The sequence below is a fragment of the Meles meles genome, chromosome X (genome assembly GCF_922984935.1).
Source record: "Meles meles chromosome X, mMelMel3.1 paternal haplotype, whole genome shotgun sequence".
Lineage (NCBI taxonomy): Eukaryota > Metazoa > Chordata > Mammalia > Carnivora > Mustelidae > Meles > Meles meles.
The window spans coordinates 61815731-61823280 of record NC_060087.1 but is presented as its reverse complement, the minus strand read 5'-3'; positions in this window follow the sequence as shown (position 1 = coordinate 61823280).

The following is a 7550-nucleotide window of genomic DNA, read 5'->3' as shown; positions in this document are numbered from 1 at the left end:
GTATTTACAATATAGTTTTGTCATCAATAATCGCTGTATTGTGTATTGGGTTTTTAGAAACTTACTTATCTATTAGTTGCAAGTATGTACCCGTAAACATCTCTCTCATTCCCCACTCTGGGTCTCTGGTAACTACCATTTTACTCTCTGCTTTTATGATTTCAGTTCTTTTAGATTTCACATATGAGAGATATTACATAGTATTTATCTTTCTGTGTGATTTATCTCACTTAGCATAATACCCTCAAGGTCTATCCATGTTGTTACAAATGGCAGAACTTCTTTTTTCTCATGGCTGAACAGTATTTCACACACGCACACATATATTCACACCCATGTATATATGTATATATATTTATAAAATCCAGTCTTATTTACTTATTTATCCATGCATCTATTGACAGGCACTTAGGTTGTTTTCATATCTTGACTATTGTGAATAATGCTGCAATAAACTTGGGAAGTGTGTATGTCTTTTTGGTAACCCCTTTGATTTCCTTTGTGTATATATCCAAAAGGGGGATTTCTGGAGTGTATGGTAGGTTATAATTTTTTGAAGAACCTCCATGGTATTCTCCTTAGTGGCTGAACCAATTTACAGTCCATTTACAGTCCTACCAACAGTGCATAAATATTTCCTTTTCTTGACATTCTTCCAGCACTTATCTCTTATCTTCTTGATGATTGCCATTCTTCCAGGTATGAGGTGATATGTCATTGTACTTACCATTGTGTGTATGTGTGTGTATAGTAAAAACACTTAAGTTCTACACTCTTAGTAAATTTCAAGTATACAATATTATTAATTTATAGTCATATTGTGCATTAGATCTCCATATCTTATTCATCTTATGACACTATGTTTGTACTCTTTCACCAGCATTTCCTTATTCCTTCCCCCGGACCCCAGCCCATGGTAACAACCTTCTATTCTCTGCTACTATGAATTTACCTTTTTTGTTCCACATATAAGTGAGATCATATAGTATGTTTTCTATGCCTGGCTTATTTTGCTTAGCATAATGTCCTACAAGTACATCCATGTTGTTGCAAGTGACAGTATTTCTTTGTTTCCATGGTTGAAAAATATTCCATTATATTTTTTTATCCATTCATCCATCAACAAACTGTAGGTAGTTTCCATATATTGAAGACTGTCAGTAAGCCAGCAATGAACATATGAGCTTAGATATCTCTTTGAGATACAAGTTTCATTTCTTTTGGATATATACTCAAAAGTATGATTGCTGGGTCACATAGTTGTTCTATCATTAATTTTTTGAGGAACCTCGATACTGTTTTCCATAATGGCTCTACCAATTTACATTCCCACCAGCAATGGACAAGTGTTCCCTTTTCTCCACACCCTTGCCAACATTTGTCTTTTTTAAATTAAAAACATTATTTGAAATTGAAGTATGGTTGACATATAATATTATTATTAGTTTTTCATATACAACATATTGATTTGATAATTACTTAAATATGAAGTTCTCATAATTATAAGTGCAGTTACCATTTGTAACCATATAAAATTATTACAATATTGGAATGTTAGACATACAGACGAATAACATATGATTTCACATACATGTGGAATCTAAAAAATAAAACAAAAGAACAAAGAGTAACAAAAAGAGTAATAGTCTCATAAATAGTCTCAAAATCTTTGTTGCTGGGTGGATAGATAAATGAAACACTTGTTATCTTTTCTTTTTGATATTAGCTATTATAATGTCTGTGAGGTGATATGTCACTGTAGTTTTAATTTATATTTCCTTGATGATTGCTTTCCTTGATGCTTAACACCTTTTCATATACTTCTTGGCCATTTGTATGTCTTCCTTGGAAAAATGACTATTAAGATCCTTTCTACATTTTTTTGGGTTTTTTTTGCTATTGAATAATTGGGTAATTTCCTTTTCAAGGAAGCCTAGTCCCTTATCAAGGGGAACCTCGATACTGATTTGCAAGTATTTTTCCTTCCATTCTGTGGGTTGCTGCTTTGTTGATTGTTTCCTTTGCTGTGGAGGAGTTTTTAGTTTGATAAAATTCCACGTGTTTATTTTTGCTTTTGTTATATTTGCTTTTTGTGTCATATCCAGAAAAATCATTGCTAAGATCAGTGTCTGGGAACATTTTCCCTATGTTTTCTTCTCTAAGTTTCATGGTTTAAGATTATACATTTAAGTCTTTAATCCATTTTGAGTTGATTTTTGTGTATGTTGCAAGATAGGTTCCAAATTTATTCTTTTGCATGTGGATATCCAGATTTCCTAGTGCCATTTATTAAAGGGACTATCCTTTCCCCATTGTGTATTCTTAGCACCTTTGTCAAATATTAGTAGATTGCATATGTATGAGTTTATTTCTGGAATCTCTATTCTGTTCCATTGGACAATGTATCTGTTTGTATGCCAGTACCATTCTGTTTTGATTAAAAAGAACTTTATAATAGACTTTGAAAGCAGGCAGTGTGATGCTTCCAGTTTGTTCTTGCTGCAGATTCCTTTGACTATTCAGTCTTCTGTGGTTTCATATGATTTTTATAATTTACCTATTTTTATGAAAAATACCACTTGAATTTTGATAGAGATTGCATTTAATCTATAGATCACTCTAAGTAGTATGGACATTTTAACAATAGTAAGTCTCCCAATTCATGACCACTGGATACCTTACCATTTATTTGTGTCTTGTCCAATTTCTTTCACCAATGTCCTATAGTTTTTCGTGTATAGATTTTTCATTTCTGCTGTTAAATTTATTTCTAACCATTTTTCTTTTTGATGCAATTATAAATGAGATGATTTTCCCAACTTCCCTTTCAGATAGTTTATTATTAGCATATAGAGATGCAACTGATTTTTGTATGTTGATTTTGCATCCTGCAACTTTACTAAATTCTGTTTAGTAAATTCTATAAATTTATTTCTTCTAACAGGTTTTTGGTGGGATCTCTAGAGTTTTCTCTATGTAAAACCATGTAATCTGCAAACAACAACAATTTTACTTCTTCCTTTATGATTTGGATGCCTTTTATTTCCATTTCTTGCATAGTTGATCTGGCTAGGACTTTAAGCACAGTTTTGCATAGAAGTGGTGAAAGTGGGCATCTTTGTCTTGTTTCTTAAAGGAGTAGCTTTTAGAATTTCACCATTGACTATAATGTTAAGTGTGGGCTTATCATAAACAGCCTTTATTATGTTGAAGGACTTTTTGTTATACCTTATTTGTTAGAAGTTTTTATCATGAAAAGATGTTGCATTTTGTCAAATGTATATTTTACATTTATTGAGATGGCCATATGATTTTTATTTGCTATTCCATTACTGCAGTATATCACATTTATTAGTTGTATACATTGAACCATCCTTGCATCCCAGGAATAAATCTTACTTGATTATAGTATATGATCCTTTTTATATGCTATTGAATTTGGTTTGCTAGTATTTTGCTGAGGACTTTTGCAACCATGTTCATCAGAGATGTTGCCCTGTAGTTCTCTTTTCTTTTAGTGTCCTCCTTTGGCCTTGATCAGGGTAATGCTGGCCTTGTAAAATGAGTTGGAGGTGTTCCCTCCTATTCAATTTTTGGAGAAAAGTTTGAAAACAATTGGCATAGTTCTTTTTAAATGTTTGTTAGAATCTACCAGTGATGCCACCTGGCCCTGGACTTTTCTTTATTGACAGATTTAGATTACTGATTCAAAAATCCATACTCTTTACTGGTTTGTTCAGATTCTTTATTTCTTCATGATTCTGAGTAGGGTGTGTATTTCTAGAAATTTATCCATTTCTTCTAGGTTATCCAATATGTTGGTGTATAATTGTTCATAGTAATCTGTTATGATCCTTTTTATTTCTTGGTATCAGTTGCCATGTCTCCTCTTTCATTTACAAGTTTGTTTATTTAAGTCTCTCCTTTTTTTAGGTAATTAAAAATTTGTCAATTTTGCTTATCTTTTCAAATACTCAATTCTTACTTTTGCTGATCTTTTCTATTGCTTATTCAGTTTCTAGTAATTTTTGCTGTTCTAATCTTCATTATTTCCTTCCTTCTGCTAACTTTGGTCTTAGTTTGTTTTAGTTCCCTGAGGTGAAGTATTGAAGTCCTGTACTGTCATTGAACTGCTGTCTAATTTTCCCTTCACTTCTGTTAATATGTCTTTTACATATTCAAGTGTTCCACTATGGAAAGCATTTATAATTACATTGCTATATCCTTTGATGAACTGACTCCTTTATCACTGTCTAGTGACCTTTGGTTATTGTGACAGATTTTGAGTGAAAGCCCATTTTGCCTACTAAGTACAGTCACTTCTGCTCTGTTTTGGTTACTGTTTGCATGCAATAACTTTTTTCATCCCTTCACTTTCAGCCAACATGTGCCTGTTACTGAACCGGGCCCTTGGGCTCCCCAAGCAATACAAATTGACAAGAGGCCTAAAGAGAGTTCCAGACAAAGGTATTGAGGCTTATGCTCGAGCACAAGGGAGACAGCACAAAGGAAGGTGTTCTCAGACTGGCTGGTAGGAAAGGTTTTAAAGAGGCTTAAGCAGGGAAGAAGGTGATGTTTAAGCATGTAGAGACAGGTGTGGTCACACACTGAAATGAAGTTCTCAGACACCAATCTGAATGGCAGTGCAGGGCTGCTTCTGCAAGGTAGAGCAGCAGCAGCTGAATCCTGCACATAGCTTTTATTTTGTTCTGTTTTTATCAGAAAAGCAAGGACAGATGCCTCCAAGCATGGGAAAGGAGTACAAAGGGATGGCAAATATCTTGAAGCAGGCTTGCATTTTCCCCTAAGTGTAGACACGCAGGGATGCAGTCATGGGATAAGGGAGGGGCGGGATGTTTGGGCTGGCAATCGCCAGGTGCAAAAAGGGGAGACTGAAGGTCACATTCTTTCATGGCTCTTCACTTATGCCCAGCCCTGGGGATCTTGGAATCCTGCTCCTACAGGGCTGTTGAACTCAAAAGCCCTAGAACAGGAATGCTGGTGACATTTGACTGCTTCCACAGTCATTCCTTGGGGCTTATAATATATTTTCTAAGAATCACTCTGCAGGGAGGGACTTATCAACCCTGCACACTTAAAGATCATGTTTTATCATATATTACATGTCTAATTAGCATGTTAAATCTCTACTGCTGGGCATGATTTTTCACATTATAATCAGGGAAAAAGTTGGTGAAAGGTCAGTTGCTGGGGTCCACTGTTGCTCAGGCTGCTCTGGTCTAGTTTTTGCAGGAGCAGAATTGCTTATAACCTGAGCCATGGGGGTTGCTCTGAGCTGGTGCCTTCAGGCTTCCTGATGTCCAGCAACACCTGCAAGCTGGGCTAGAGAACTGGATTGTTGTGATTTTTTTTTCTGTGAGTTTCTGGGTTAGGAATCTCGAGCCCCGTCCCTGCTTTTTCTCATTCCCCTAAAGCTAATATAAATCTCTTGGTGACAGCATATTATTAGAACTTTTAAAAATGCATTTGGCCACTCTGTGTCTTTGGATTGAGGAATTTATCCATTTGTATTTAAAGTAATTATTAATAGATAAGAACTTACTATTGCGAATTTGTTCATTGTTTTCTGACTGTACTTTTAAGTTTCTTTGCTCCTTTGTTCTTGCTGTCTTCTTTTTTATTTTTTCTAGTAATATGCTTTAATTTTCTTTATCATTTGTGTATGTACTGGAGGTTATTTTGTGGTTACCATGAGGCTTACATAAAACATAATTATAGCACTTCTGTTTTAAACTAATAAGAACTTCAGCCACTTGAAGGAACTTAATACTTTTATTCCTCTCCCACATTTTATACTATTGATATCACTCTTCACATCTTTTTATATTGGGCATCCATTAACAATTATTGTAGCTATAGTTATTTTTTAAAGATTTATTTATTTATTTTAGAGAAAGAGGAGAACATGAGTTGGGGGAAGAGAGAGAGAATCTCCAGCAGACTTCCCGCCAAGCACCAAGTCCCACATGGTGTTTGATCTCACAACCCTGAAATCTTGACCTGAGCTGATATCAAGAGTAAGGTGCCTAACCAGTTGAGCCAACCAGGTGCCCCTATGGTAAATTTTTAGTACTTTTGTTTTTTGACATTTTTCTAGAGTTCAGTGATTTACATACCTCTATTACATTATTAGAGTGTTTTGAATTTGACTATATATTTACTTTTACTTAATGATTCCATATGTTTTCTTGTTTCTTAGCTTTCTTTCATTTCAACTTGAAGCACTCCCTTTAACATTTCTTGTAAGGCTGGTCTAGTAGTGATGATCTTCCTCAGCTTTAAATTGTCTGGGAATGTCTTTATCTCTCCACTTCTGAGCAATAGCTTTTCTGGATGTAGTATTTCTGGTTGGCACCTTTTTCCTTGAGTACTTTGAACATACCATTCCACTCCTTCCTGTACTACAAGGTTTCTTTCTCTTTTTTCTTAAGATATTTTATTTATTTGTTTGTTTGTCAGATAGAGAGAGTACACAAGCAGGGGGAGTGGCAGAAGGCGAAGCAGGCTGCATGCTGAGCAAAGAGCCTAAAGTTGGACTGAATCCCAGGACCTTGAGATCATGATCTGAGCCGATAGCAGACATTTAACCAACTGAGCCACCCAGGCATCCCCGTCCTGTAATGTTTCTGCTGCGAGATCTGCTGGTTGACTTATGGGGGGTTCCCTTTTATATGACAAGTTGCTTTTCTCTTGCTGCTTCAATGTTCCATGTCTTGGACTTTTTATAATTTGATTATAATGTGTCTTGGGATAATCTTGGTTTGATCTTATTTGGGGATATTTGAGCTTCATGAATGTGGATATCCATATCCATCCCCAAATTTGGGAAGCATTCAGCCATTATTTCTTTCTTTTTTTTTTAGATTTTATTTATTTATTTGACAGAGAGAGATCACAAGTAGATAGAGAGGCAGGCAGAGAGAGAGAGGGAAGCAGGCCCCTGCTGAGCAGAGAGCCCGATGCGGGACTCGATCCCAGGCCCCTGAGATCATGACCTGAGCTGAAGGCAGCGGCTTAACCCACTGAGCCACCCAGGCGCCCCCAGCCATTATTTCTTTAAATAAACTTTTTTGCCCCTTCCTCTTTCTTTTCTCCTTCTTTGATTTTTATAATGTATATAACCTTTGTATCCTTGTATTGTCATATAGGCCCTATGGGCCTTCTTCACTCTTTTGCATTCTTTTTTTTTTTTTTTAAAGATTTATTTGACAGATAGAGATCACAAGTAGGCAGAGAGGCAGGCAGAGAGAGAGAGAGGAGGAAGCAGGCTCCCAGCCAAGCAGAGAGCCCGATGCGGGGCTCGATCCCAGGACCCTGGGATCATGACCTGAGCTGAAGGCAGAGGCTTTAACCCGCTGAGCCACCCAGGAGCCCCTGCATTCTTTTTTGTTGTTGTATTGTTCCATTAATTCACTAATTTCAAAAGACCTGTCTTCAAGTTTGCTGGTTCTTACTTCTGCGTGATTGAGTCTGCTGCTAAAGCACTATACTGAATTTTTAAGTTTTTATGTTCTATTGATTCGCTTTAT